At 38.7% G+C, this 13,490-nt stretch overlaps 1 long non-coding RNA gene across 1 annotated transcript in view; it reads right to left on the bottom strand.

Moving 5' to 3' along the window:
* The window catches only part of LOC122058341, a 54,415-nt gene that overhangs the window by 22,241 nt on the left and 18,684 nt on the right, over nucleotides 1–13,490 (bottom strand). Inside the window, exons 3-10 of the long non-coding RNA XR_006133728.1 lie at nucleotides 12,798–12,995; nucleotides 10,214–12,063; nucleotides 9,607–9,703; nucleotides 7,850–8,522; nucleotides 1,209–1,371; nucleotides 988–1,101; nucleotides 210–301; nucleotides 68–78 (exon numbers count right to left, since the gene is read on the bottom strand). This is a non-coding gene — a long non-coding RNA (uncharacterized LOC122058341). The remainder of the gene's footprint in view (nucleotides 1–67; nucleotides 79–209; nucleotides 302–987; nucleotides 1,102–1,208; nucleotides 1,372–7,849; nucleotides 8,523–9,606; nucleotides 9,704–10,213; nucleotides 12,064–12,797; nucleotides 12,996–13,490) is intronic.

The raw sequence follows: 13,490 nt of genomic DNA, 5'->3' as shown, positions 1-13,490 counted from the left end.
GACAATACCAAATTTACAGCATGTAAAGCAAGTGAGGCTAAATTAAAAGGCAAAAGAGATCACATACTTGTGTAGTTCCTGCAAAGAGCAAACACAAAATTTACTTTTTATTTCTTACTTATTTTTTTTGGAAAAAAGTGCAAACCATTGCATGGAATTCTATGAATATGCCGGGCATCTCAATCTTGCACATAGAAGCCAATACTTACTTCTAGTGGGTAGTGGTGGGACTGCATCATGGACACAACATTGTCATGAAGCTGTTCTTTCTGATGTAAATCCATTACAAAATCAGCAATTACTGCACCACAATGAAAAAGCATAACTTAAGCAAAAGAACTATGCAACCTGCAGAATCTTATGTGAGGAACAATAGAAAAGGTAGATAGAAATAAAGGTGAAACACAAAATAGAGATCAAAGTCACCAAAGTAGGTCTCAGTTGAATGAAGAAGCTTGGTGGAAACTCTGCAAAATGGTAGGCAGGAGAAGAAATAGATGAGAAGATAGAAGGGGGTTTTACCATAGGCTTCACCACGTATGTCCTACGGGGGGAAAAGGATCGCCACCGGCCCACCAATACTAAACCAAGGATTCACCACCTAGGGTTGCCACTTGCTTTATCTCTAGGGGTGAGACTGATTTACCATAATACACACACTCACATAGAGCTAGTTCTCAAAACGTTCAAATCGTCTAGCTAGTGTGCCCCATCTCTCTTTAGAATAGAAAATGGAGAGATTACACTAATGGAAACGCTACTTCGCTTCTAAGTCTAGGATAGAAACTAGGATGGAATCTTTTCAGAAAACCATTGTATACATATAAAATAGAAAGTAAAAAAATTAGAAAATACTACTTAGTATCTATTTTAACTACCAAGTAACTCATTACATGGAATTAGAAACTAAATATTCAGTAAATACTAAGAGAAACTTTGCAGTTCAAAATATCCAACCAATTAAAGCTGGCTGAATGGGCCCCGTACCAAGTTCTTGTGAACAGAACCACATGAACAGTCTTCTTCCTTGAATTGCATCATGAAGCCAATCGTTTGATTCATCCGACTAACACAATTAGAGTCAACAGGACTTGACTCCCCCTGTTTGGGGACAGACCAAGTCAACCCCGAAGTCAGCAAACTATGAGAAGACTAAGCTGGAAAAACATAAATCCATAGATAATGGTGGAAAGGCAGGATTGACTTACAAGATCATTACGCATGCTTGTGAGGCGACGGTTAGAAATACTTACGGCGATGAGATGTATCACAACAACCAATAACATTTTATACTATTGAGCAAGCCGCCAGGGAATTCCAAATCCTTGCAATGCAGTATTTCAAAGAATATAAGACGCCAAATTCATTTTCCTAAAAAAATATAGAATCATTTAGTTAACGATTTACAACAAATAGTGAAGGAAGGTTAAATACAATTTTAAATAAGCGATGAATCATCCTGTATTTTAACACTACTACTCTGGTAGTAGAAGAATTACTGATTTCCCTTAGCTATACTGTTATACCCGTGCCATAAATTTTCTCATTTTGTGCATATGAGACACAGGAGGATGCCAATACCAATGAATGCTGGGTAGCAGCTGTCTTTTGCCGAGAAAGGAAGGATGACCCCACATGCACATGCTACTCATGTGCCAAGTATTGGAAGGGTTTCAAACCACAGAAGAAGAGGTTAGTGTAAGTCCTCAGACATTGAAGGGAGTTATCTAGTAGTTAAACATACATAGAAAGGGCCTATATCCCAGCAAACACCTAAGGGGACCCCTAATGGGCTCTGTCACTGGCTGGTGCGCACCCTCCAGTGAGGGTTGCTGGCCATAATGGGATTAATTTGTTATGGGGCCCGGGCCCTCAAACCCGTGCACCTCAAACCACTCCCAACAGCTGGTACAACCTACCAGGGGATGGATTAATGCCTTAGGACTCACCAATGTGGTCCTGCTAGTGCCGAATAAGGGATTAATACAGTAATGAGTTAAAACTCATTAATTACCCAAATAGCCCTTATGTAACTTAAGTTACTATAAATAGAACCTCTTGCTCATTCATTTCGTTCCTACCAACTCAAGAGTAAGGGATGGGGGAAAGGAGAAGAAGAAGGAGAAGAAAAGCAAGGGAGGAGGAAGAAGAGGGAGCAAGGTAGGGCACCTACCCATTGAATGTAAGTTCTCCTCTCTCTCTCTCTTACCTTATTCTAAAACCTAAGCTAAATTAGGTAAACCCTAACCAAAATCCCTCCACCAACCTACCCAATTTACAAATTGAATGGGGGATTTGGTGTTGGGGACTTAATCTAGCTGCATGGTCACTCACAATAAGTGTTTAGACCTCTCATATAAGAGGCCCCATCTCAAAACCCCAATTTGGGTAACCCAAACCCTAGAACTGTGACCATTACCCAATTTCCCTAAAATTAATCCTCCCAACCTAACCTTGTGTTGGGGAAATGAAGTTATGCATGCAAGTTGGTGGTTTAGGGTGATCATAGGTGGAATTAGTGGCCATGGTATGATGCCCCAACCGAAATCCCCAAATATAGGGTAACCTAGACCTCTAAAATGGGAAATTGAGTAAACTTTGGAATCCTATACCATCTAAATCACTAATTGCACTAACCCTAGACTAAGTGAGGTGTATTGATGCCCCCTACATGTAAACTAAACCTATAACCATAAACCCTAGTTTGTAAACAATGCAAAAGAAGGGAAAATGGGAAATTAAGTTGGAGGCTCCCCCTTATGGAATCACACACGCACATTTAGACACTTAAGAGGATACCTATGGGGCAAATTTGGGCAGAGAACACCCCATTTTTGCTTCACCGGTTGATGGTCACCGGCGGGTGGACACCAGTCGGTGAGCATCCAGTGGTGAAGCCTGTAGACAATTTTTGGACTTTTTGTGCACCCTCAGATTTACCCGTTGGTGTACTCACTGGTGGGATACCAGCCGGTGGGCATCCAGTGGTGAAGCCTGTAGATCAATTTTGGACTTTTTGTGCACCCTTAGATTTACCCACCGGTGGGTCACCACCAGTTGGTGAGCATCCACCGATGAACCACCTAACACCTAGTTTTTACCTTCTTTTTGTTTTGTCATTTGACCTATAAGAAGACCTTCCCAAATCTTGTCAGTTGACCTAAAAACCTTATGCATCATAGGAATAGAACCAGTTAACAGTGGGGCAACATTGCATGAGACCATCGGCATCACGCAACAAATAGCGACTTGAGGTGAGTGGGTGTTGTGTATATTTTACGGAGTGTTTATAACATGTGTATCCATGTATATGATCATAAAAATTTTGCATATTAAATATCTATTACTGGTGAATTTTTATTATGCATAATGATGTGAAGTGTGTTAGTGTTGATGGGTAGTATGTAGGGTAGCCGAAGGTTGGGTTCCAACACTGCATGCCCACGATGCATGTGTGTGTGTTGGTGTTGATGGGTGGGATGCAGGGTAGTCAAAGGTTAGGTTTTGGTATTGCATACCCACGGGGTGTGTGTGGGGGGTTGGTGTTGATGATTGGGGTGCAGGGTAGCCAAAGGTTAGGTTCCGGCACTGCATGCCCATAGTGTGTGAGTGTGGGGTATTGGGTATCCGAAGGTCGGGTTCTGGCACTGTATACTAACAGTGTGTATGAGTATAAGTATGATTGTGATGTGATATGTTTCATGTTAGATTGGATGGGGCTAGGAGAATAACCCATGTGCTACAACCCTTGCCAATAGGGGATGCGTATTTGCTAATCTTATCGTCAAATAGACCGAGGTTAGGGGAATTTTTTATGACCAAGGGGGGTTACCGGTGTCGTGACAAAACCCATCACTGAAGATTGGATTCCGATGTTGTGGTATATCCATCATTGAGGTTTGGTACTTTGATGAGTATATATGGGGGATTATTAATAGGGGCTTACCGGGTAACAATGTTAGGTATTGGGCACCTGTATGCTCCTAATTCGTAACTAGCTTGTATCCTCGGGAATCGATAACATATATTCTTGACTGGGGATACCACCTATGTTGTAGTAGCGCTAAAACCTAATATGGACTTAGAATCTATTGATTAGTCTTGCGTGATAATAAACCAGATCATAACATTTCATTTATTTAATATGCATTCATTTGCTTTTATTGAGCATCGTTATTATTGTTGCATTTCATATATGATTTTGTTTGCTTGTATTTTCATCCCTCACTGGGCTTTTCGGAAGCTCACCCCATTTGTTGCAATGTTTTTAGATGTTGATCCAAGGAACCATCCCAAGGCTATTGTCAAGGAGTCAGCTATTTATGGAGACGATCATTGGGTGATTTTGTTACACACGAGGCAGGCTGTGAGTGTGATGATTGTGCTTTTGGGGCATCCTGAGGATGATAGTATTCATATTTTTTTTTATTCTATTGTTTACATATGTGATGTAACCCTAGGGTATTAATATAATTATGCTCCGTCAGGAGTAAACATTCTTTTGTGTAAATATGGTAAATATCAATAGAATTCACCAGCTGTGTTATCATGTTGATTACTATTATGTAATGTGGATTTTAGATTCATTTCATGACTTTGTGAACTTAAAGTAGTGGATCGGAGATCCTGGATTAATTGTGGACACAGTGGTGTGTCCAGGTCACTAGCCTTTAGGTAAGTGGAGGCGGGGTGTGACATATACCATTTTTATAGATGGGTCAGAAAGTCCCCACCAACACCCTTTATTTCTGTAGAATAATATAGGTAGAATAACATATATATTGCAGTAATTTAATTGGAACAAAATTATTTTTATCTCTGTTTAGGCAAAATTATTTTCCAACCTAAGTTCCACCAAAATAAAACTTAACTACACTAGAACCTAAACACCTCCCTAGAGTGTTATGGTGATATTGTGTTTGGAGGGAGCTTAATCCACTAGCAGATTATAATGCGTCGTCTATGCCAAATGGGGATGTACAGACTATCATCTATCCTTCTGATTTCCCAATTGAGCTATGTCATGTTCTAAACTAGAATAGATTTTAGCATATAAAGAGAAGGGAGTTGGAATCCAACGAGGTTTGGTGGTAGGCATCAAAAGAGATATTCAGAAGTTCTCTATCCTTTCAAATTCAAAGGTGTCCATAGATATTTTAAAGAGAATCATGAATGGCCCATGGTCAGTTTAGCATTTGAAGAGTCTAGTTTTGCATCTAGAGGATAGACTTTTTTGGAGTGACATTGTGTTTGGAGGGAGCTTAATCCACTAGCAGATTACATTGCGTTATCTATGCCAAATGGGGATGTAGAGGCTATCATCTATCCTTCTGATTTCCCAAATGAGCTATGTCATGTTCTAAAAGATGTTTTTGTTACCAAATGTAATATCTCTCTTATTTAATAAAATACTTACTTGGCCTATCCATATACAAAAATCCTTTAAGTTTTTAGAAAGGTAACCTATTCTGGCAAAGATGCATAAGAAGGATCTTAATAGCTTACTTGATCTTTCAAATATGTAATCTTTCAACACAATGACTACATTCATCAAATGAAACCCTAAAACAAATGTCGTCTTGAATTCAAGTTGATTATGTTTCGCTTCTTCCTCGGAGAAAGACGATCAAACAATTCAATGTCCAGGTAACAGTTGACTACTGACCTAAAAAATGCGTGACGTTTGGGAAGCAAGAGTAACCCATGAGCCACGTACTGACCTATTGGGATCCTAGGCATATAGACCTAAAAGATGATTGCCATACCGTCCATTGTCATCACTTCAACTTGGCAATGACCACCCTAGTCATTATGGATGTATCTGCCCAATTAACATGTTTGAAGGAATCGCGACTATGATTTCAGGCCTTTTTAGGTCCTAGGATGGCTTGTTTAATATGGATACCCGGTTATTTCCATTGTGAACAAGGGTGTCTTGAATTCGTTTATTGAGCGGCGCGTGCTTATAGACAATGTGGATAAAGTCCCTCCAAGTATTTCCACCCAGAAAAGGATAGATCAGAGGGAAATCAAACTACTGCAACTTCAATAGACACAGGGAAAGATGGAGCCAAAGGAAACCTTTAGGTTTCTCTTGACATTTGTGCGTTGTAGTACCAACTAGTAGTCCTAATTTGCGAAGTTTTGCCTCTCCTTGATTAAAGAGTGGTGAGGCCAGAAGCCGAATCAAGGATAATCCAAATATAGGTTTGCAAGACAAACATTGTTTCCATCATCCAGTTCCTTCTACACGAGATCTGGTTTCAAAGCAACTATGCAAGTGCACACATGGGCACTAGTCAATGCCCTTGATTTGGTAAAGTGAGTGCCCTTGCTTTGGTGTGCATATCCGAGTGTAGTGGATTTCTAATGATGAGTCGACAAGGTTGAGGCCCTTGACACACAAGAAATGGAGGGGTAAGTTGGAGAGGGAGACCTAGAGGGGAATGGATGATGGTTCAGTTTTGTTGATAGAGGTGGACTCATCCCATTACCTAAAAAAGATAGCTTCTTTCCTACATACCAAGGGTCCCCTCCAAGGCATAAGACTTGTCAGCTTCCTCTGAGAAGTTGAAGATGAAGGTGCCATTGAAGATGAAGGTGCCATTGTCAAGCATGAAGGTGGAGAGAGAGCCTGCAGGTCTCCATTACTTACCAAGAGAGGCTTTGACGATGGAGAAGGGTGGATGACTGCGGAGGAAATTTCCAACCAGGCAGTTTCTCCACTTTAAGATTTCTGGATCGAGAAGGCCAGGAGGGCAGAGCCCGACAGGTATAGGGTGGAGGGCTGAAGGAAGAAGAGAGTACGACCAACAAGGGAGGGTTGGGAGGAGGAGAGGGAGAGAGATTTGACTACAGAGGCGTAAGTGTGAGGTTTAAGGGTGGTAGGAGGAGGAGGGGGGACAGAGGGGGACTACAGGAGGAGTTTGTAGGAGGGTGTAGTGAGAGGGGATTAGGGGAGGAACCGGCAGTGGGGACCACCAGTAGGGGGTATGAGGAGGTCAAGGAAGGGCTATCATCTCAGAGGGGCATGAGCAGGTCAGGATCCTAATTTTGTATAGCATTCATGTTACTGTAGTATGTTAGTAGTTCACATGATTTAACATTCCCTTTAAGCTTAAGTAATTCCCAGCTTGGACTTGGCTTTGATGTAGTGAGCTTCCTACTGTAGGATATGAATTTCCAAGCATCGAAATCATTTGCCGTGATGCTTAATCCAATATATGTTATTTTCATAGCAGAAATCAGCTAGAAAATCAATCAAAAAAATCATCTTACATTTTTGAGAACATAATTCATGGGGGGTTGGTTTGCACAAAAAAAAAAAAAAAAATGGACCACTTCAATGAGGTAGACAATAGAAAAATAAATTTACATACAAAGGATCATATAGAAACATATTAGTAGAAGAATTTTTGTAAACATGGGAACTGAATAGAAAGTTTGTTCAAAACTGATCCACAATGAACTGACTATTACGAACAGAAGTATAAAATATAGGCATCCGCTTAGCAAATGAAGAAACTTACCTCAAAGATAACATCCTACTCAACATTAAGAAGAAGAACTCAACCACACAAGAAAGTATTTTCATATGACACCACAAGCAGCAAGTATTAGAACAAGGGTTCAATAATAAATGCATAAGTCTTCCACATATTATAATAAAAACAAGTACTGAAAGAAGTTTGAAAAGTAAGGAAAGAATACTTGTACTGCCACCTTGTATGTATCATAATATTTAGCAACTCAATGGTAAGTTTGACTAAGGACAACACATATATATATGAATATATATTTACGTTTATTATAATGTACACTGTCATGCACAAAATGCCATAATACATACCAGTAGTTTCCACAAGATTTCTATCACCTTTGAGCGATAGGCTGCATGGGAGGATGGGACCAACGATCAGAGTACTATAAGTGGATCATGTTAGCAGAAGTAATGGTAATGGAAACCCCCTGCTACTGACTGAAGGAGCATGTTGCTGCTTTTGTTGTGGATGATAAGATGAATATGTTCCCCTAAAGCTAAATCCAATAGACCGACCAATCAATATTTTGAAGCAAGTACAAGACAATACCAAATTTACTGCTTGTGAATCAAGGGCAAAAATAGAAGGCAAAAGAGATCACATACATGTGTAGTTTCCACAAAGAGCCAACACAAAATTTACTTTTTGTTTCTGACTTATTCTTTTAGGAAAAAAATGCAAACCATTGCATGGAATTCTATGAATGGGCCGGGCATCTCAATCTTGCACATAGAAGCCAAGACTTACTTGTAGTGGGTCATGGAGGGACTGCATCATGAAGCTGTTCTTTCTGATGCAAATCCATTGCAAAATTAGCATTTACTGAAAAAAAGCAGAACTTAAGCAAAAGAAATATGCAACCGGCAGAATATTATGTGAGGAACAACAGAAAAGGTAGATAGACAAAAAGGTGAAACACAAAATAGATATCAGAAGTCACCAAAGTATGTCCCAGTTGAATGAAGAAGCATGGTGGAAACCCTGCAGAACAGTAGGCAAGAGAAGAAATAGATGAGAAGTTAGAAGGGGATATGACCATAGGCTTCACCACCTATTGACTACAGGGGAAAAGCTTCACCACCAGTACCAAACCAAGGATTCACCACCTACGGTTGCCACTTGCTTAATCTCAAGGGCTGAGACTGATTTACCATAATACACACACTCACATAGAGCTAGTTCTCAAAACATCCAAATCGTTGGGCTATTGTGCCCAACGAAGTCTAGGATAGAACCTTTTCAGAGAATCCATTGTTATTACATATAAAATAGAAAGTAACAAAATTAGTTCTATTTTAACACCTAAGTTCATTACAAGGAATTAGAAACTAATATTTAGAAAATACTAAGAGAAACTTTGCAAATCAAAATATCCAACCAATTCAAGCTGGCTTAATCAGGCCCACACCAAGTCCTTGTGAACAGAATCACGTGAACAGTCTTCTTCCTACACCATATAGTCAAGTCACCCTCCCCAGGTTTCTGTAAGCTCATTCATATATACTCTCATCCAATATTCGCAATCATTCTAAATCAGTTGTCCTACACAAAAAAGCCTAGTAGTTCCCTAACGATTCTAGGCATTGGGCTATCTGACATTGATGCGCATGCAATGCCATGATTCACTGGCACCTGTAACCTCTACCAATCTTTCCATCAGAAAAACGATAAGAAGCAGATCAATGTTGATCCAGTCTTATATACCAATAAAAAATAGCAACCCAGTGCACGAGGATCCCGTTACTGCAATGAAAAAGAGAAACACAGGGAGATAATTTCCAATGAAAAAAAGATACCAGAAGATGGAGACAATTTCCAATGAAAAAGAGAAACCAATGGACGAGGCTCCCGCGACCGCAGGGTATGGGAGGAGGCAAGTGTGCACTGCCTTACCCCTTATTTCATAGGAGAGGTTGTTTCCAAGTTTCAAACTTGTAGCCAGCATGTTGCAATGGACAAACTTTCCAATACCATAGAATATTTATACAATTATTATAAAGAAGAAAATGAACATTAAGTAGCCCAGATATTGCAGAGATATAAAAAGGATCTACAATAAACCAACCTTTGCTAAGCAACAGCCCTGCCTTATCCTGATTGTGACTTGACAAAAAAGTTTTCACTTTTGATAGTTTTCTCTCTCAGTAGAACAACACTCCAATCTGACAAAGTATCCATGAATAAGAGATGAGTTTTCAAAAATTCCAAATTCAAATAAAAGCTCTCAACCTAGTATTAGGATCACAAAACCAAGAACGAAACATTTGAGATGAGTGCCGAAAGTAAATACATCTATAGTTTCACACCCAACAATCAATCCCCCAAACAAACAATTTAACATATATGGCATGTGACAGTTAAGAAACCTCTCATGCTAACCATTTTAATATCTATTATTTGCGATGCATTTAGCTTGCCAATCAAACTATGACTCCGCTATAAACTTGCTAAAATATATTTCAAAAGTAACTTTAATCAGGTATCTCACTGTATACACACTTATAGCAGACCACCAAAAACCCATTGACGAAGAACACACGACCCCTACAATCTTTGGGGGTGATGGAAGACACTACAATTTCTCTAAAGACCCAAATTAACACAAACGAGAGTCAAAAGTGAAGATGGATCAGAATGCAGAAGTGAGAGGAGTTCCCCTCTAACTGGCTTACCTCCCTCGTTGTGGTACAAGTACTACTGCAAGTCTGCAAGTGGGTTTGGACTTTGGATAGGAAAAGGGATTCCAGATCTGGTCCGACTCCCATCACTGTGAGATCCTCCGTCCCTGCCTTCATCGCTGCAATGCTGAGTGATCCGCCCCTGCCTCCACTACTGCATTTCAACACAATTACTCTGATAGCAGCAGAATTATTGATTTCCCTTGGCTATGCCATTTTTATAGACTGGTTAAAAAGTCTCCACCGGCACCCTTTATTGCAGTAATTATCTTCTTAAATGTTTAGAAGATAAGATCAATTTTGTGTTCTTATTTTATCCAGATCAAGTTTATGTTCTTATTTTATCCAGTTCAATCCCTCTCTGGTGGATAAAAAAGCTCAAAAGGTTTCAGTCTGATACCCTGAATGCACACTTCAAAGGATTCACCTTCATCTTATATTTTCTCATCCATTCAAAGGTGAAAAATTAGGATTGGGTTAAGGTACTACTGTATGCCTAATAGACTAATCCTAAACCAGAAAATCGAGCAAGAGACTAGTACTTAATAGGATAACAGAACAGAGAATATAGGAAAAGGAACTAACAGAACAGAATATGAAACACCATCTGTAATCAGAAAATTTCATATTTAACAAAGAATATGAGAACTTGAATAGAACAAAAGGGACAGAACTGATTGACCTCAAAATCAGATTGAGAACTCCTTAAGATGAGGGGTATCTACCAGTGAGAGATCTGAGAAATCTGAGATTAGAAGAGTGGTGAACACAGACAGTCATAGTAACAGAACAAAGAGACAGGTACCGGAAGAAATCTGAAAACTAAGTAAAGAACGGGTAGGCCAAGTTAATACATTTGTTCCAAATGTAACAAAGCAAGAGTAGTGAAATTTAGTGAATCAACAAATAATAGAAAACGAAATTTTATAGAAGAGCTTCTAGTTACTAGTTAATACTAGCACTCCTTGAAGAACATCAAGGATCAATGGAACACACTTCCATCAATAGAAAATGCACTTTCTCATTCCAAATAAAAACCATCCATTATGAATGACTTAGAAAGCCTTTTATAGACATGACCTTCCACTGGTCTTTGCTATAGACAATGGGCTAGTCCTCTAAAAGGAACTAAGTGAGCCCCACTTAGCAAACACTTCTCTACTAGTCATATTCTGCATCACACAATTGGGTTATGCATTTGAACACAAAAAAAAATTGGATTGTTCACCCTCTCAAGCTACTTCATAGAATTAAGGTATTTGTATTTCTGTCCCCCATATCTCAAAATATATATCTTTTAGTTATTATTCAAGAGTGATATACAACTATTGGATCTACTAATTTTTCTTTCCTAGATAAATCACCTATCACCAGTATAGCCACTCTTGCTTATGTTAGCTCATCTTCTATCTATCAGTGCAAATGTCTGCTTGCTTCTGCTCTCCCCCACCCCATTCCAAATCAGCAGCTTAGTACTTACCCACATTTTCAATCTACTTGTCTCTAGAAAATTAACCTTGTATATTTTCAATGTTCATTGACACTTCATACTTCCTCTGTATTCCAGAGGGGCTTGGTTTGTTCTTTGGTAGAGAAATGCAAGATAGTTCATCTAGCATTGATTCATAATCATACATGTCTGCCTTTTAAAGTCATTTTTTTGTAGGTACTGAAAAGGAAATATAACAGAATCACACACCTTTACTGGCTCTTTGAAAGAATTCTCATCCATTAAATTATTGGATGTGAGCTCAGTTTTTGTTGACCCAAATAAGCCTATGGAGTTCAGATCCAGTCCATTAACAGATATCTTAAGGTTCACTGTCTCCCCCAAAGTTGACAATCTGCAAAAACATTTCTACATGCCAGTAAGAGCAGCCTATGTAACTCGGATACAGGAAAAAAAATTGGTTTTCTTTACGGGGTGATGCAAATGAGGGAACAAGGTGATAAGATAACAAATTACAAAATGCAAATTCCAGAGAACCACTAAACAAGGAATTTTCTAACTGAAATTAAAGAAAAGGAGACTTGGATAACCTAATACCAGAAAAGGAAGCGAAGTTATAGTGAAATTGGAGAAAATCCTATCACAATCTTTTTGATGAATCAGAAAATAATGCAATCAGTTTAAACCAATTGTCCCCAAAAAATGTTTATAAACATAAAATATCACCTGTTTGGGGCATGGATATCAGTCTCATTTCATTCATTAGAAAAAGATGCATGCCTCATTTTCAACAGAAACCAACGAGAAATACAGCTGTACTTCTCAAACTTGTATAATTATATGTACACTTTCAATAGCCATCATATAAGGGTAACCTGTAGGCCATATTCATATAAAAAACAAAGTCCATTGTGCTAGGAGCAAAGTACATGACACAAAATAAGTGTCATGAGAGAATGCAAGAAAACGGTGCATTTGTAAAAATACATTAATCTCCAAATATGCTGGGAATAACAGAGAAAAATACCGCAACAATTTATGTTGGAAAACTAAAAAATAATGTGGGGTAAGATGTAATCGCAATAAGAATCCTAAAAGATATTTTCACATTGATCCAAGTTTTAATACCTTTATTCTTATGAAATTGTTGTTGTCATTTATGTTTTTCCAAGTAATCGCAGAGGCAATTTTTGAATTTGGGGAACTTGTTCGAGGGTGGTGTTGAGAATGGTTGCACCACTTGGTTCCGCAAAAAATTGTTGCATCTAGTAGCTAGGAGTTCCATATTGTCATGATGAATCAAAGACAATTGCATCTGGGTTCCATCTTAATGATAAAAAAAATTATATCAGTGAAAAAAAGTAACTTTAAGTGTCACAGTAGATGATTGTCAGCAGAGGCCACTATAATGAATAAAAACTTGGATGAAAGAAGAGAATGTTTACCGTCGATCATTAGTATTTACAAAAATTGGTGCTTAGCTTGCCATCTCAATGACATCACCATATTAGAAAGGAAAATTGGAACTCTTAGCAATGTACAGAACACCCCCCCGCCCAAAAAACTAGGAAGTTAAAATGACACCCTTGATTTGCTTCTTATCAAAATATGAATCCAATAATCTATTTATCTGCCAATAGATGAGAGTAAACAAAACATGATCCCTAGCCCTTTATCCATGTGTATTATTCCATCATTAGAAGCACACCAAAAGCAATGACAGAAAATGGAAGGAAACCCAGCATACTGGATTCATTCCAAAGGAAACAGGGCACTACAGTGATTCAAAACACTGAGACACATTATTAATATTACAGATTC

Source organism: Macadamia integrifolia, chromosome 12 (genome assembly GCF_013358625.1).
Source record: "Macadamia integrifolia cultivar HAES 741 chromosome 12, SCU_Mint_v3, whole genome shotgun sequence".
In the NCBI taxonomy this organism is placed as follows: domain Eukaryota; kingdom Viridiplantae; phylum Streptophyta; class Magnoliopsida; order Proteales; family Proteaceae; genus Macadamia; species Macadamia integrifolia.
This window is presented reverse-complemented; position numbering and strand designations above follow the sequence as displayed.